The sequence below is a fragment of the Crocuta crocuta genome, unplaced genomic scaffold (genome assembly GCF_008692635.1).
Source record: "Crocuta crocuta isolate KB4526 unplaced genomic scaffold, BGI_CrCroc_1.0 scaffold21, whole genome shotgun sequence".
In the NCBI taxonomy this organism is placed as follows: Eukaryota; Metazoa; Chordata; class Mammalia; order Carnivora; family Hyaenidae; genus Crocuta; species Crocuta crocuta.
This window is the reverse complement of record NW_027527938.1, coordinates 4611442-4630944: the sequence shown is the minus strand read 5'-3', so window position 1 is coordinate 4630944 and position 19503 is coordinate 4611442. Positions and strand designations below refer to the sequence as shown.

At 36.7% G+C, this 19503-nt stretch overlaps 1 pseudogene; it reads right to left on the bottom strand.

Moving 5' to 3' along the window:
• LOC144221704 (uncharacterized) overlaps window positions 1-19503 on the bottom strand; it is a 130523-nt pseudogene that overhangs the window by 53790 nt on the left and 57230 nt on the right.

The following is a 19503-nucleotide window of genomic DNA, read 5'->3' as shown; positions in this document are numbered from 1 at the left end:
GAGGCAAAGAGGCAGACAGCGGGCTCTGTGCTGACAGCAGAGAGCCTGGTGGCTCCAACTCATGAACCCTGAGATCCTGACCTGAGCTGAAATTGTAAGCTTAACCAAGGAGCCACCCAGGTGTCCCAAGGCACTAATCTCTTGATGGGTTCTCTCTGATTCTATGTATGCCTAACCCACTTTCCATGCAACTGTGATGTGAACGCTTTAAATTTTAATTGGTGTCTTTTCCTTCCTTAAAAAGCTTTAACAATAAAATCCGAATGCCTTACTTTTGAAGAGACATGTTTGTTTATTTTAACACAGCTGGATTTAATTGATCAGCTATGTCCAAAGGGCATATCATGGATTTATCCATGCTGTAAGCTGAGTGACCTTCCTCAAGTTGCTTAGACTTTCTATGTTTCATTCCCCACCCCCCATTGCTAAAATAGTCATACTAGCACCCACGTCACAGGATTTTAAGAGGTTTAAATGAAACAGTGAATAGTGAGTACTTAACACCATGTCCTGATAGGTAACAAGCACTCCATAAATATGAGCCATTTTTATCATTTAACAACGTGCCCACGTTCACGCTGCTAGTAGGTGCAAAGCTGGGAGTCTAGCTTAGAGATTTTAGGTGCCAAAGCTTATGATCTTCTGCTGTGCACTCTGTATATCAGATATCTTAAGGGAGATTTGGATGAATGTTGGCTCCCAGTCAGTTCACGGTCAGATCCTCCAACACAGGCCTGTAGTGCCGAATTTCTATATTGTCAACTGAAGTGAGAGCCATAAGATTTCGATACCAGACACTGAGGAGGCAAGGTTGACATTCTGTTGTGAAAGCTTAAGAGTCTGACTTGTATTCCTGCCCAGACAGAAGGCCAACCCACTACAGCCCAAACCAACCAGTGAGGGCATCTACAGAATGAGCCAACTTTTCATTTTCTAAGAGAGAATACAGAGAATCTAAGTCCCAAACTTAGGGTGAAAAAAGACTCTAAATTACCATATCATATAGCCTGGAAAAGAGAAGTTTAGCAAAGTTTACCCGGCAGATGTACTCAACTGACTTACTCGTCTCCTTCTTCCCCTTCAAAAGGTATAAAGTAGCTTCAGTTTACTTCCCCATCATGTGTACTGATTTCAGAGAAGAAATCTACAGGGTTATAAACCCATGTCTGCCATTCCAGAGCTGTAATATTAACCCTTGAATCCCAGTTTCTGTATCTTTAAAATGACAATATCAGTATCTCCCTCTTAATGTTGCTGTGAGGATCAGATGCAATGTTATAAAAATCATAGTAACTGTTATTAGTAACGGTGACAGTCAAAATTACTCTAAACGACAAATACCTACATTCTAGAATTTGAATCTCCGAATTAATTTTTGTGTCTGAAGACAGAGTACTTAAACTACAGTTGTTTAGCCTCATGACGACACGTCAACACAGAGAACCAGATCCTAAGGGGACCTGGCTTTTTCTGCGAATGCTCCAATCCAGCAGTCTCCATTTTTCCTCCCCTAGGAGCCAAGTCCATGCATTTATGTTTAATTCGTCTTATCTATAAAGAGAAGCAGATCAGAAAGAAACAAAATGCTCCTACTTCTAAACAAAGCAAAAATCATTGCAAGGATCTTTATATTTTAAGCATTGAATGTATACATAGAGTCATTTAATAAAGTTAAACACTTTAGTTCAGTCACATGCTAGCTAGAGAATACAAAAGAGACTAAAGCCTAGACGGGGAGGTAGTCAAGAAGAGATAACTTTATAATCCATTATAAGAGGTTCTATGTTGGAGACGTGCCTTTGGCTCTATGTAGTGGTATAATACAAGATTTCACAGTGCTATCTTGACCCAGTTTTTAAGTCGTGGATCAAAAGTCTCAGATCGCCTTCGAAGACACTTTGCTAAGCCCCCACCCCAACTACTTCCTCTCTCAGGCACACACACCCAAATGCTCGGGGTTCTCACATACTTATCACCCAGGATGGTCCCTTCTTCTTTGTGTTTGTGAAATCATTCAAAATGCCCAATCCTGGGAAGACAGTGAGTTTAGCCTAATCCCACTCCAGTTGACATAAATAAGCCACCTCTTATAGTTCCAGCTTGCTATTACCCTATCCTGGGCTGTAACCCATGCAGCCCCGAGAGATATCCTTCTCTCTTTTGGAGCTGTAAGTAACCAGTATTCTTCCTTTCATCTATCTGAGTGCCTTTATGATGCGTCTCATCACTAAAAGAATCTTTACATCTTACCGAACAGGTGACAAATGTGTTATTTAAGTGTGGGAATAGACATGGAAAGTTTTCTCAGAAGGGAATCTTTACAAACTTCATCTTGAAAGAAAAGCAGGGTTAGGTGAAGAGAGGTAGGGAGGGGAGAGGGCTAGGAGTGAAGAAAGTGTGACTGGCAGTCAAATACAGTGACAAAGCACGTGCAGGAGCGGGGAGGGTCTGGCAGATGGGACACTAAGAAAAAGGCATAGGGATGTGGAAACTTCTGGTACACTTGAGGAACTGCAAATGTTCACTGTATCTGAGCCTGGAGTATGAAGTATGGAGTAGAAACATGTCAGGTGAGACAGAAGTGACTAAGGTCATGAAGAATCTTTTAAGCCACAGCAAGCATGCTGAATGAGTTCTAAAAGCTACAGAGAGACAATAAAGCTTTTAAAGATGATAATATAATTTTTTAAATTATATTTTAAGAGATAAATTTGGCAATAATTTAGATAATGGATTGGATGGGGCAAGTAAGGAAGATGACACCGTTTAAGAGGCAATTACAATAAACCTTTCTGTAAGAGATTATCAGGACCTGAATGCAAATAGTCATGGTGGAGAGAGCTCTTTGGGGGCAGGGGGATTATGGAGACATTGCCCACAGGTCTTACTGGAGGACAAGGTATGTGGAATTAGAGAGAAGATGAGCCATGAGTAACTCCAGGGTACTAGACTGGCCTGGAGAATGAGTGGCATGAAGGGGAAATATGAGAGAGGAAAGATGAGCAGTCAAGAGCATAAAGGAAGATACATTTAGTTTTAGGTCCACTAAGTTTGAAATGCTGGGGACATCCTTAATGCACACGGTAGCTACATCTATAGGTCAAGAGAACAAAGAAAGTGAACTGAGTAATACTGACTTGGACATCATTCACTTCTAGCCAATTGTAGTATACAAAGCTGTGAAAGTGAAAAAGAACAGAGGAGAAACTAGAGAAAGGGCCAAAATTGGAACTCTGAAGATCATCAGAACTTTCTAAGGTGGGCAGAGGGAAATGATTATACGATAGAGGTTAAGGAATCCTCACAGAGATAGAAAAGAACCACGAGGAAGTTGTGTCCTACAACAAGGAGGAGAGAATGACATGAAGGTAAAAAGGATCATTACTATCAAGACATTAAGCAAAGTGACTGGCAAGCACTCCTTGAACCTAAGAGAGGGTAAAATTCATGGATAAGCCTGGCAAACGTTTTAGGGAAACGTTTTATGTTAAGATGGAGAGAAAGAGGTTGATGATAGGAGAGAAAGAAGGATGTAATATTAGGAGCAAAGTTCTAAGGAGAGGGCAAGATGGATTTTGCCAGAATAACAGCAGGGCACTTCTCTGAGTGAAGAACAAAGCAGACACAGCAGAGAGTTAATCCTGAAGTTGCTAGATGGAAGCAAATGTTGGAAGGCCCCTTAGCTGAGAATTTCACTTTTTCCTGCAAGATAAAGGACATCTATTCAGTAATAGATTTTGAAATCACTGACTTACAAAAAATGTCTCTCTGATTGTTGTTAGAGAATGCACACTCAGAAACCATGTGGCTCTTTTCTTGTCATTAGCTAGAAAACTATACTGGGATACTAGATTTGGACTTAAGTTTTATGCTCATATCTGGTATTTGCAAACACTTAAGCCTTCTGCTTCTTTTAGATGGAAACAGTACTATTTCGTGTAATGTCTCTCTGCACTTTTGTACCCTATAAAAATGCATTAGCTGCCTTGAGGCTTGCTGTCCCCAGTGCTTTTGGAAACAGGAAGATATAAATCGTCAACCCAGTGATAAATGAGAATGGGAAATTTTACCATACAGTGAAAACATAGTTGTGAATATTGCTCTAAAACTCCAAAGGCATTAAAAATTTTAATAAAAAGTAAAATAGATGTTAAAAGAATTACTGAATGTATGTTTACTAAAAACCCAGCAACAAAGATGTTCAATGGAAGACATCTGATCACCAAAGCAGGTTTGTACCTGTAGTGTCTGACCCTCCATGATTCTACATGGTCCTGTAACAACAGCCCATGACAAGTATGAAACTCATATTAAGCTAATATTTATTGAATGCTTACTGTGGTTTAGGCACCACATTAAAGATTTCACCTATCCTGAATCTTTTCTTCCCTACTGCCTAGATATGGAGAACAGTTATTGAACAGTTAAGTGACTACCTCAAAGTCACAGAGCTTGTATGTGAGATAACTATGTCATAAAACTCATACTGTTACAATGAACAAGGTGTACTGTTTCCAAGATACACTGTTTTCAGATTAGCAGTGTCTAGCAATCCTAAATCCCATGCTATACTTTCACAAATGAATAATTTAAAGCTACATTCTTGTACTTGGATTTGTACACGATCCAAAATCTCTCACTCTCAGTGTCTCTGTGCACTGGATGGGTGCTCTGATTGCGAGAGGGCAATGTAAGAGCACACACATAATCATCATAAGTTATTGATTCAAGCCCCCATTTACTATACATCCACTATGTCCCAGGTACTATTTAATCTCTTCATATTTAAAAATGTTCATCTGAAACAGTGGGTATTCTGTAACTCACTACGAAACTACTTAAGAAACACAAGAAGACAAAACTATTTATTATTATTTAATATAATATATATTATAAAATCTTACTTTTAAAGATATTTTATAAATGTAACTAAAAAAAACATCCTAGAGATTATTCTGAAGGAAGACATGTGAAGATACCTTCCACACAGAGAAGAAGAAGGGAAGGAAAGAAAAGGTTTCAGGCAAGTAGAAAGACCATTGTGCTAACAGGTCATTTCCTTGCTCTGTTTTGTTTTAACTTTCAGTACAGAAGTTAGAGTTCACCATAGTGCTCAGTTTAAGGAAAATTCTCATTACTCCCTAGCCCTAGTAGGGACCTCCTTGCTAGATGTGTTCACTTTTAGCTCCAGAGTCTATTCTCAGTCTCTCTTGTCCCAACAAGCAATCATTCCAGTGTGTTAAATGCATTCCTCTTTATAAGGAATGTGTCCTTGTACAATGTATAATATTGATTTTTGTGAACTATTATCCTGGTTCTATCAGGTATAGATACAGATAGAGATAGAGAGAAAAATGATACAGACTCTGAAGATCAGAGAGACTAAGAAACTGGGCCACGATCACACAACTCTTACGTGATGCAGTAGAATATAGACCTCAGTATGCCTCTGTCAAAAATTGTCAGCCTTACCTTCCCAAGTCTTCAGACTGTGAGGAAACTGAAGAAAAAAAGGAAAGTTTCCAAAATGCATTCCTAAAACCCAAGTACTTGGAAAAAGTTTTTGATTTGGGCTAATAATCAATAACATGGATGCGAACTTCTGAAGTTCATGATTTTTGTAAGACTACAGATTGGGGATGAGGAGGGCACAGGGCAAGTGTTCCTTAAATTCAAAGTTGGAAATTAAGTTTATCATCTACCACACAAAAGTGATTAATATTGAGAGGGAAAGGAATCTGATAATGACTGAGAGATGCCACAACCTGACAAACTAAACAAGTTTTTTAACCTGACATATCCCTTTTCAAGACATCAGCTGTCATCTGAAATGAATTCTGTTTCTAATTTGTCTTCATAAATAATGCAACTAATTGAAAGGTAGTTACAATGAAAGTCTTCAACCTCTTTCATCTCCAATTTTAGGGCAATCGCTTTGCATTCCCTGGAAAGAATCTTCTACTCCTTCTATCAAATAAAACTTAGACATCACTGATCAGAACACTGAGATCAAAACAAAAGAATCCATTGTACAAAGACCACCACATCTAATGGTTTTCTTAATCGTTTTTCTTCCCCTAAATTTAGCATTAACTTAAAATGTGAAATTCATAAAAATCTGATCTAAGAAAATTTATTCAAGCTCAATGTTTTACTAAGGGCATCTTTATTTAATCGAGATTCTAGGTTGTCCCTCCTTTCTTTCCTTTCCACCCAACTTCTGCTTATTAGGCATTAAAGTATGACCTCCTACTGTACGGTGACACACGGATTCACATGCAAAAATCTTTAGTTTACAGCTTATCCATTACCTTTCTTCTTCCTTTTTGTCCCGCTCTCCTTCAGTGAGACTAAAAAGGGGCCATTGAATAAAAACAGATTCTGACCATTCCCAGCAACTGGAAATGAAGAATTCTTGCGTTAAAGACTACAATAATTAAAATGTGTTGATCGGAGGTTTTTCTGTGCAGACATCAGTGATTCCATTTGTTTATTTGTGAGTGCAGATGTTAATAAATCTATGTGCTGAAGGCATAAAAGAGATGTAAGAGAAATATGCAAGCATTAAAACTTTCTATCATTTAATTATTTTACCCCTCTGGAAAGGCTGATTTCAACAAATATATCTGGGGAAGGACATGATTATGAATGCAGATTTGAGCTGAGTGTGTTTCACAAGGTTGCTATTAAAAATGGAAATTCACGAAAGATTTTGTGAGGTCTATCAAATTATAGCTAAAACCTTACAAGTTACTTAAAATGTAAATTATACAGTTAAATACAGAAAATCTGAGTAATATCAATTATTTTGGTACGTAGCCTCTGGCCGTTAAAAAATATCCACTGGCAATATAAGGGGTTTAGTCTACATTATCATTACTACTTATATTTAGTAATATTTACTGAAATCTGCCCCTTAATGAGAAAAATCACTAATTAAAAGCCATTGAAGGGTAATATATTTTGTAACGGAGAACAATGGCAAAGGTCAAAAACTAAAAATGTTGCAATGAGTTTGAGTTTTTCCTCAACAAGCAAATCCATCTGGGTAAAGTTTTTGTGTTTTTTAATATTCTGTTGTAGTAACAGCTAACATTTAATAAATACACACCAGATATTTTACAGGTGCTGATTTATGTCTAAAAGCAGAAGAGCAAAATGGAGATAAAGCAGAGGAGGGGTGGGTAAAGGAGAACCATGAGTATGTTCATCTGCTCAGGAGCCATTACAAATTACCACTCACTGGGTGGCTTCGTCAACAGAAATTTATTTTCTCACAGTTCTAGGGCCTGGAAAGTCTAAGATTGAGGTTTCAGCAGGGTTTGGTGTCTGGTGACAGTTCTCTTCTTGGCTTCAGATGGCCACCTTCTGGCTATATTAATATGGAGGAGAGAGAGGGCAAGCTCTCTCTAAGATAGGAGATGGGGCTAGATTATTCCTCAGATTGTCCCAGATATAATTATAAAAAATAATATTTTCACACAAGCACCAAAGTATATTTTTTTTCTCAATGAAAACATTTGAGTTGCACACTTATTTTAATTAAACTGGATATAAAATGCTCACTCTGACTTTATGCTTGGGCTTTCTAAAGTCTAAGTTCTTTAAACACTTTTTGAATAAAGTTAGGAGCTCCAAAGGGTAATTATTACACATAACTCAATGGAGTTTTAAAGAAATATAGGTTAGCAGATGATTTGTTACAAATTAGTCCTTTTAGAAACTCCATAAAATTACAACGCTTTAGAGATGCAGTAACATTAAGGTCACTTTGTCCCATTTTCACATTTTACACATAAGGAAACCAGGGTGCAGAAAGAGTGCATGATTTACAGAAGGCCACAAGCCAGCTTGAATTTCCACTGTTCCACTGTTCCTAATCCACGGACAAGGGTTAATGGTAGACTGGTAACCACATCGACACATCTATCTGTCTGATGATTTCTACAAAAGATGATTGCTAAAAGTTTCTAATTTTTAAGCTTTTGGCTCCCAAGTGAAGGAAAATGTAAAAGCATATGAATTGCTCGATGATCTCTGCATTAATGGAGACTATGAATAGCAAATCAACTCCAGCAGGAATTTCATTTTTGTCTGCTTTCCCATGTTTTGTCTGCGCCCTTCCACCAACCAGGTGTGGCCATCTCACTTAGGATCCTCCTCTCCTGGGGACATCTCCTCAGACCGGCTTTCCTGATGCTGCTGTCTCTCAGCAGAGGTGACAGCAGGCCAGGAAGAGTGCTACTGAAGAACAGGGAGCCGGGCCTCTGTCTTGGAACTCTATCATAAAGCAGGCTATAGGGAGAAGCAGTCACTGATCAGCATGACAGTATCATGAGACAGTATTCTGACCTAACAGTGTCATGAGATCCTCCCTGGCAGACACCTTTGTAAGAAGTGCCATCGTAAAGACAAAAAGACATGTGGACTATTTTGAGGTGTCGCAGATACCTTTAGGAATCTGATGAAAATAAGCCCTTGCCCCCCATCCCTGAAAATGACATGCACTCCAAGAATTTACAGACAAATTCAGAAGCTCAAGCTGAAGTGTGTTGGGGCTAAATTCCCTGGTATTGTCGGGATCATGTTGTATTGGCAGTCCAAGCAACCCTGTATAAGGAACTGTGTGGCCCATACACTCATACTTCTTGCCATAGCAGTCAGCTACTATGGGCCCTTCTCTGACAGCACTTCATGTGACTTTATCATTCTGGCAGAGGCTGACTGGTAAGTGCTGGCCATATACCACCATGAGTGCACAATCGCCAGAGAGGGGACTCTTTTTTTTTTTAAGCAAAATCATCAGAAACTCTGTAAATATTTAGGGGTACAGGGAGTTTACTTTACTGTAGCTGTGATTAAGAGAAAGTGCAAGAAACACCAGAGGCTATAATTCAAGAAGCCACGCTAGCCTAGATTTATGACTGATGGGCAGAATGGGGCAGAGGTAGGAAGACAAGGGAGGGAGGAAGGAAGAAATGGAGGCAATTAATTTCAAGTACTCTGAAGTAGTGGAATCATACAATTCCATAACTCCATCTTCTCTTCCATGACAGTACCATGAGTCACGATGAATTTCTGTCTACTACAATTTCCTTGCAAGCATCAACCACCATTTTCAGTCTTCTGCCAGGTGAAAAATTGCGAAGGGAAAGCAAACCAATTTAATTTTCCTGTTTTTAAAAAATATCTGACCCTTCCTACAATATAAATCAAAATAGAAACCAATATGAAATTCAGTTGTCTACAGTAAACCTTGTTTTCAAAACAAATAAGCAAATACTTCTTACCCTCAAGCTTATATTTTTAGTCTTTAAATACAAAGTGTTTAAATTCTTCTTGAGCTCATTTTAACAGGAATGCTGTAATTGTATCTTGCTGTAATTGTATCAACTGAGATTCTGAAGGCCCTTCAGTGTATTATGTGAGAGAGGTATCAGAATTTCTACAAAGGTCAAGTGCTGGGTCTCAGTCCAATACCATCAGTATAGTGACATCTGAGGGGTTAGTGCTTCAAAAAGATTAATCCATATTAATGGATTAATCCATATTTCTCATTAGCTTAATTTGTGTCATATATATTATATACATATGTATAATATATATAATTTGTATACTATGCTGAAATTCTGCATAGATCATCAGCATAAGGAATTTAAAATAAGTTATAATGATAGTGTCCATGTATCTGCACAGTAGGAATTAGCTTTTAAGGAATAGAAATAGAAAAGATAAACCTTAATATCCTTATCCAACTCCACTGTTGACCTGAAGTCATTAGAACAAAATTTAGAAAATTCAAGGGCAGTGGCAATGAGGAATAAGAAGAGCGCTTAATGATTTTACAGAGAAATAGCTATTAACCACCAGAACTTAGGAAACTGTACCTGTGTATATAATTTAGTTGGTTATTAGAGCGTTTATTTGGCTTTATCCAAAAGACCCCATACCGTAGACTTGGAGAAATCACTACTTGGCAACATATTTTTCTATCAGATATAAAAACTCACCAGCTCAACCTTTACTGATAAATACTCATCTGCATGTATCAATAATCCTGCTCTCCCACCTGTTTTGCAACTGAGAGAAGTTAGAGTGGCAGTTTAAAGGATGTTCCCTTGAAGACCTTACAGGTTAGAGATGCGGATGGGAAAGAGATTCCTGTTGCTAAAACCAGTAATCTTGCAAAAAGAAGGGGCTATTTGGGTTACATAAATATGCATGGGCTGCTGTCCCACCATTTGTGACTGCTGCAGATAACGATCATTATGCTATTGAGTTCCCTGGTTGCTTGGGTATGACTTCCACTGTATTTTCAGCCAATTTTGGCAAAGTCCTTTTTTTTTTGGCTGGCAGAACCCCATTTTCTCATATCAAAATCAGACCTAGGACTAGGACATCTGTACCTGTTTCCCTTGGCCTTCTCTCATTTCCTCTAAAATATGTTGAGAAACAGAAAAAGGAAGCACATGTAATGAAACTATGAACTTGGCTGAATTCTAGTCCAAGTTTCATAGTTACAGAATACTTATAAAATACTAATAATTTTGAGTAAATGGACGAGTGAACAAGCCCTATATAAGTAAAGCCAGAAATTAAAATGTGCTGAAAAGTTACTACTTTTTCAATATAATAAATACTTTTAAAAGAGACCTGGGGATGGAATTAGAATATGCTTGATTCCATCTAGGAATCATCGTTCCGTTAAAAAATAAACATTTTGGGGGCACCTGGGTCGCTCAGTCGATTAAGCTTCAGACTTCAGGTCAGGTCATGATCTTGAAATTCATGAGTTCAAGCCCTGTGTCAGGCTCTGTGCTGACACCTCACTGACTGGAGCCTGCTTCACATTCTGTGTCTCCTTCTCTCTCTGTGCCTGCCTTGCTTTCTCTCTCTCTCTCAAAAATAAATACAAACATTTTTAAAAATTAAAAAAAATTAAACACTGAAATTACTTTAGTTAAAACAACAACAAAAGAGCATGTATAAATCATACAGGGAGCACAGAATTTTAAAAGTTTACTCTATTTTTTTCTGTGTACATACTTTAAAAAATTTATAAAAGTTAGAAATAATCAAAGAAGATTTAAAATAATTACCCTTGCACCCAAAACAAACATCTGAGAATAATTTGATGTATAATAAGTTATAGTAACTTCATATTTCATGTGTGCAGTTTTAACTATTCTTGAGCAACCCTAAGATCCCTGACTTATTATCTGTCATAATTTTTGCTGTTAACAATCACGAGCCTGGTTCTGAGACTGATCTGAAATGAGTGAACATTGTAACTATTTACTGTAGCAGTTCGGAGCCCTCTCTTCTTTGGGGACCCGTGCTGTACTTGTGTATAAGCAATAACTAACAAATTTAGACTTCACTGCATGTGGCAGAAATGATATTCTATGGAAATATTCACACATTTGGAGGTTCAAGTTTTACTTATGAATGTTAATTTCTGTATTTCCTTCCCCATCTCTTTTTGTCTTTTAGTCTTTTAGTAGCTATATATATATAATTTTAAGAGACAGATTTGTACTTAAAAACCGTCAGCCTCCATAGACATTTTTACAATAGAAAAACCTTTCCCTCCTGCCCCTACATGGGCAGGTCGATTTTCATTGAAAACGGCTTCAAGCTGGTTCTAATATTTACTCACTTATGCAGGTGCGTTCATCAGCATGGAGTCTGTATCCCGTATCACATTCACAGTGGAAGGTGCCCAGAGTGTTAATATAGCGCTGCTGGCAGCCTCCATTCACCACCGCACATTCATCGACATCTAGAGGAGAAAGACAGATGGCCAGGATTACAATGTCATTCCAATGTCAGCTTCGGAGAAGTGGCACAATATTTCTTTGATACACAGTATGTGTTATATTGTACAAAGGCACTGTCTGTGTTGCCACAAATCTTTGCTTGTTTGATCCAGTTTGCTCCACAGTGTAAACAAGAAAATGTAGACAGAAACTTTATTGAGCTTTTCAAAGCCCAGCAACGATGAGCAAAGGGATTGTCTCACCGTTTTCTATTCTTCACATACTAGTTAATTAGACAGATCCAAGATACAGATATTTCCTTGGGGAAGGAAAACTGGAGGGGAGAATTTCAATGAGCTCCTCTATCTGGAGCAGCACACACTAGTAGATAAACACCTATTATTGGTCTGATGCTGCTGAATAAAGCCAATAATAGAGGTAAGACCTTGAATCTCCTTCTCATATGCTATGGTGGACATCAAGGCAAAGATAGATAAATTCAAGAAAAACCATGGTTTGGAGTTCTTAAAAATGTATCAATACATTGCTCCATTGACTCAGCATTTTCCCTGTCACTCAGGGTTCCATTTTCTGAAATACTTAACATGTTTATATGAGAGATTAATTTTAGAAAAAAATGAAAAGAGAGCAAGACCCATGGTCATCTATGTCTTATGACCAGTCAAGGTCATGACAAATTAATGTAATATTTACCTTTTTTTAGGAAAGGAAAATAAATACATCTCTCAGTATCTCTACTTTCTTATACCTTAGGTAAATCAGCACCATTGCGTCTAAAATCATGAAGAGAAGATATCCACAAATGTAGGGAAAATCTTTGAGGTAATCAGTGGGTAAAGAGCTTCTAAATTTTCTTGACTGGAGAATATTTTTTACTTGAAATCAATGTCTCCTGGCAAGTGTCGAAGTAAAAGTCAGGCAGAGGTAGACATTTAACATGGGAAAGCATGTGTACCAGGCAGGAAATGTGTCTGATTTCCCATGTCTTCAATCCCAGATATTCTATCAAAGAATGTTGGGTATGAATATTCGCCACTAAAATATGTTATCACGATAGACAATTAGCTTTACATTGAGTGAGATTAATTCCATTGGGCAAGATCCTTACTTGAGAAGGCATCAACATTGACAAAGAATACTATCCCAGTGCTCTATCATAGGCTTTTCTTCATACTAAAACCGTCTGATTTGTAATAAATGTTTTGTATGTTTACAGAGCTTGACCTGAGGGAAACAGAGGAATTTTCTTTCACTTGGCATTGTTGTATGTCTGTGTGGGTCTGTGTGTGAAAAAGAAAAAAAAAAAAGAAAAAAAGAAAAAAATTTATGTGAACAAAATTTTCCTATATTAAGTCACAAAGTAAGTCCCACATTTTAAAATTATTTGTTCACTGCATTATATACATTTTATACAATCTAGTATTTTCCTTCTAAATTTAGATATTCTGGAGTAACTTCTGACATTATTAAAGGAATCTTATTTTAGAGATAAGAACCCCTAACTTCAAAGTATTAAAATTTTTTATTAAATTGTGAGTGTGATAAACAAATTTGTAAGTCTCTTTCATATAAACTAATTTCAATTCAGAATTCTCCATTTGTTATTTGTACTTTATACAGGGCTTTAACATTTATGCTAGCTAAATTTTTCTATCTCTAGCTTTAGGATATTATTCCACAGGTTGAGATATAATTTTGAATCGTATTTCTGTCAGCCCTGAATTAGATAACCTTCCCAGGTCTTTTACTTTATATGTACAAATAAAACTCTTAATTTCCAAGAATCCTATGTTTTATATGATACAAACATAAAAAATTCTATAAAAAGTATGATAAAAACCACATATATGTATTGAATACATGAAAAAATATCTTAAAGGGTATGCACAAATAAAAATGATTACTTCTGAGGAGGGAAGAGAGGCATCTAGATTGGGTGGAGTGCATGATGTGTGTGTGGGAGTTTGTTGGACAAAGAGATTTTATCCATATCTCCAATGTTCTAATTTTTTCTAAGAAAAAGTTATTTTGGTATTATTGTGTAATAAAATGTATTTTTCTTTTCTCTTCTTTTTAAATTTATTTTTGAGAGAGAGAGAGAGAGAGAGAGCATGAGTGGGAGAGGGGCAGAGAGAAAGGGAGACACAGAATCTGTAGCAGGTTCCAGGCTCCTAGCTGTCAACAGAGCTCGAACGTGGGGCTTGAACTCACGAACCATGAGATCATGACCTGAGCTGAAGTCAGATGCTTAACAATTGAGTCACGCAGGTGTTCCTCTTTTTTCTTTTCTTTTTTAATGTTTATTTATTTATTTTGAGAGAGAGAGAGAGAATGAGCGCCCACACATACACATAAGCATATGAGCGGGGGAGGAGGAGAGAGACAAAGAGAGATTCCCATGCAGGCTCTGTGCTGTCCACGTAGCCTGTCCAATACAGGTCTTGATTTCATGAACCATGAGATCATGACATGAGCCGAAATCATGAGTCAGATGATTAGCCAAGTGAGCCAGCCAGGTGCCCCTCTGTTTTTTCTTTTTAATTAAACTCTAGTTGACACATAACATTACACTAGTTTCAGATATACAACATACTGATTAGACAAGTCTGTATGTTGTGCTATCCTCACCACAAGTGTAGCTACTACCATCTGTCACCATACAATCCTGTTAAAATATCATTGACTATATTCCTTATGCTGTACCTCTTATTCCTGGGTGGTCTTCATTCCAGAACTGGAAGTCTGTATCTTCCACTCCCTTCACCTATTTTGTCCATCCTTCCACTCCCCTTTCCAGTGGCAACTATCAATTTGGTCTCTGTATTTATGGGTCTGTTTCTGCTTTTGTTTGTTTGCTGATTTGTTTCGTTTTTAGATTCCACATATAAATGAAATCAGGGCATGTCTTTGTCTGACTTATTTCACTTAGCATAAAATGTAATGTGACCACTTCCCTTTGCCCCTATTCATCAAGCTTCATTAATTTTCTGACAGAAGAAAGCAAATTAATTTAAAAAAAGAATAGTTATTGAGTTTATTCCAAAAAGAAGAGTGGCTATCAATTTTGAGAGGGAATCTTCTTTCAGAATGTTTTTTTGTGTATTCATATTCTAAATCTGCCCCAGAACTATAGCTGAAGCACTATAAGATATTATATATACACATATTCACAACAGCAACCAAACTGTCACTGTACTTTGAGTTAAATAATCTTGGGAAAACTATCTTATGTTGAAACTTACTGGCCTTTCACCTTGCTCTCCAAGATTCCATTTGCTCACCTATAAAATGGGATTATAACAACTCTTATATGTATTATGAGATTTCTTTTTCCCTTCCCTATTCATGCATAAGGTTTTGAATTAGATTGCTAATGACTGAGATTATATGTAGAAATTAAACAACAGGAAATTTTATTCCACTAAATAGTGGAGCTAACTGTGTAAGACTATAAAGTGAGATGCATGACAGACACAATAAGTAACATAGGGATTCAGAGGAAACAAACTCAGTTGGTGCTAGAGAGACAAGGGAATATTGGAGGGTAAACATTGAACGTGAGTACGTGGAGAAGAGGGAGGGTAATCCAAAGGTGCAGGGGTTTGCATGTGCACAGGGTCTGAAATCCAGCATTTGGATCCATCAGGCTGGAGAGTAAGGTTGACAAAAGGAAGCAAAGTTGAAAAACAAACCTAAAACTCTTTAATTAATTTGGCAAAGTGTTCCTATTCTTGATTTACAATACAATACACTTCTAGGCAGGTTGAGACATAATAGGCTGTGTTCACACAGGAGCTAAGCAAACTTATTAAGAGGTAAAAAAAAAAAAAAAAAAAAAAAAAAAAATCAATCATTTATAGAGTAGTACCAAATACAAAGTAATTGGTTTTACTTCCTTTTTCTTTTATGTCTTTTCAGAATACATTAAATTTACTGATTGTTTGGGTATTGTGTAACTAATAGTTCTCATGCCTTGCAGCATGTTAGAATCACTTGGTGAGCATATAAAAATACTCATGCCCTGGTTCTACCCTTAAAGAGTATTATTTAATTGGTCTTGGGTAAGGCCTGGGAATAAAACATTTTAAAAGCACCCCAACTGATCCTAATGTGTAGCACCAGTTGAAATCCCCTGATATAGTTAATGCTTTAAGCACCTAGGGGATCTTGTTGAAATGCAGTAGCTGATTCAGTAGAACTGGAGCCAAGAGGTTGAGATTCTGCATTTCTAATGAGGTCCAAGGCAATTCTGATGCTGCTGGCCTATGGACTGTACGCTCAGAAGCAAGAGTGTAGACAGTCCTCTGTTCAAGTATAAATATCACATGGATCACAAATGTCATGACGTGGTTCAAGTTTTCAGTTGTTTGATCAAAGACCAATTTAGTACAAATGGGTAGATCAATACTCTGACCAATATCATACATATGTTTCTATACATATTATGTATACATTCTATAATACATATATATGTTTTTATATATACTCTATATTTTAATGATTCATATTTTAATTATCTACCAAAAATCTGAAAATAAGCCACCAATATTTTCCACAATATTTGCTTAATAATAGTTAATCATTTTTAAGACTATTTTAGCATCATTTGTAATGAAAAAATTACTTGCTTCTATAAAACATGAAGGGCACTTGAGGTCTTTTCTGGTGGAATACCTTTGATATAGGATAAAACTGGGTTAAATGGCCATGGTATTAGACACTCATGCTGAAGCTGTCACAAGTGATTTTCTTTTCCATCAAGATTCTGCCCAACAGAGTTAAAAACCAGAAATGTCAATATTACATTAAAATGTTATTATCAAGTATACTTCATGTGAAGAAATGATTTCTCCAAAAATTCTCTGAGCTATATCTTCATGTTAGATGCTGAAAGAAAGCTCTGCCCTTAGAAATGGAGCTCTGGGACACTGCTAGGAATAATGATAAAGTGATTCGAATTTTTTCAGCATTATATCTGTGATATGGACCAAGGATTTCGTGATTTTTGTACTATAAAAGAATGTCAAAAAGAATCAACTATGTCTGCTATTTTTCCTCTTAATGTCCTTTCTATAAATATTTCTGTTGTATTAATTCCCCAAACTATTTCCCAGATGGTCACAGAATATAATAGCTTAAAAGAATTCACATTATTATCAAATGCATTTTTCACATAAAAGCTCTGTGAGACAACAATGATCCACTTTTGTTTCCAAACAACCAAAATTGTTTCATATTATTTTCTCAGAGTGTACAACTAGAATAAGATAAATTATTCTTTCACTTCCCTTTTAACATATTAGTCTCAGAAACCTGTTGATTGAAATGAGTCCTCTTTATGATGGGGATTATATTGTTGAAGTGTTAGATTTGAAGGAAATATTAAATGGTGGAGTGAAGATTCCACTAGATTTTCCATGTGGTTTTATTTTCACTCTATTCTGTCATAGTATCATATACAATAGTATATCAAAACTTCTAACTATTCCATTGTAATTCTACAGTCCTTAATTGAATAGATCCCTTAAAGATCAAAGACTCTGTTGTACTAAGTTCTTCTGGCATAGAGTAGATATTCCATAAATATTGTATGAATGAATGAATGAATGAACGAACAAACGAATATGTGATTTGAGAATCAGGCACTGCATTCAGTCTTCTTATGCATCCACATTCATCAATGGGATTTCTAAGACTTGGGCTCTGATTGCACTTAATCTCTTTACCCTTGCAGTAGATGCTTGACATTTGTTTTGACTATTCACAAGTAGCTTTAAAAATCCAGGGCACAAAATTCCTAAATTTGTAAATGAATAAATGTGAATTGTGTCTGTAGTGAATATTTAATGGTTGTCTGTTAGGAGTTTCATCCATTTTTTATTTCTCACTTATGCTAGATAGACCCAGGGATTTGGGATATTTTATCTCTTCCATTTTGGAAAAGCCATATAGTTTATGTGAGATTAATGAACACAACTCCTCTCTCAAATTCAAGGAACACTCTACTTGACCTTATCTCACCTCCATTTGCCATAGTGATTGAACACGTTTATTTCTTCATTAGCATAGCTTTCTCAGTAATGAATGAATTTGTTCAGATGTGATCCAATCAGCATGATGCTCAACATGTGGGTTAGGGATCCTGGGGCATCATGCCTTCTTGCTCTGGAAACTATAATGTGTGGATGTGAGGCATTTTGCTCATATAATGAAGCAACACTAAAGATAAAGTCAACAAGCAACACAGAATTGAAGGACTCACAGAGACCGAGAGTTGAGACCTTGACTGAACTGTGCCTAAAGTCCTCTCAACCTCTAGACTTCTCAGTTAAGTGATCCAATAACACAACACCCTTTTATTGGTTAAGCATTTTGAATTACACAATTCTGTTGCTTATAAACATAATCATTCTTACATATACATGTTTATAAACTGTAAGATGGTGTGCAGGAGGAAGTCACCAAGTGCAGTTTAAATTCAGCATACGCTTATCAAAAAGATTTATTGCTCTCTGATTAGTAAGATGTTTTAATCTATATTTCATCAAGGGTTAGGAAAAGTCATGTAGTTCTTTGTAGCATTTATTAGAATGATTATATTCTATTAAGATTCTAATGAATTCGGGGACTAGCCACAATTTTGGCTTATTATTATTACAAATATTAAAGATTTATCAAACTGCCTGTGTAAAGTCATGGTACATCTGATAGCACTAGAGAGGTTGGAAATGATGCCTTCTTTAATGGTTTCCTCACAATCCCCGCCTTGAGTGATCCTTCCCTAGCTTTTCTCCCAACCCCTGGTCTCCACTTTCTCCTTTTGTTCTTTTCTTGATAGCTACCTCTGGTAGTTAGTTGCTCAGTTAGTAGGAAATAAATACATGCCGTTAACTTTGCAGATACTATTGTTTCTCTACATTCTGTCTTTATGTTAAAAAAATGTTACCAGTTTTCTAGCCCATACTTTCAGCCAGTAACAGAGATGGCCTTTCTCAGTAAAAACCATCTAGTTTACAAACAGGCAAACAGATGGTGATGTGTATTTTAATTTATTTTTAATGTTTATTATTTTTGAGAGAGAGAGAGAGACAGAATGTGAGCAGGGGAGGGGCAGAGAGAGAAGGTAACACAAAATCTAAAGCAGGCTCCAAGTTCTTAGCTGTTAACACAGAGCCCAATGAGGGGCTCAAACCCATGGACCATGAGATCATGACCTGAGCTGAAGTCAGATACATAACTGACTGAACCACCCAGGCATCCCTTAAAGAATTACAGTATTAGGAAGGAACAACAGCTCAAAAGACTTGTTATCTTGTATTGAAGATAAGACAATATATGTTTTTGTAGAAAATGGAAGTTATTTGGTCTTATAAAGTAAGTATTAAAGCCAAGAAGAAAGAAAGAAAGAAAGAAAGAAAGAAAGAAAGAAAGAAAGAAAGAAAGAAAGAAAGAAAGGAAGGAAGGAAGGAAGGAAGGAAGGAAGGAAGGAAGGAAGAGGTGGTGCTAGAGATGTGGCTGGGAACTGATCATGTAGGATCTTTTCTGCCATACTAAGGAACCATTACTTTATAGACAATGGGCATCAGCAGAGTGAAAAACAGATAAGAGAAGTGGGAGATTGAAGGCAGAGAAACCAAGGAATAACTATCACCAAAATCTAGATGAAAGATGATGAGGGCTTGATCTAAGATAGTAGCAGTGGAAATAGAGAGATGTGGGCAGA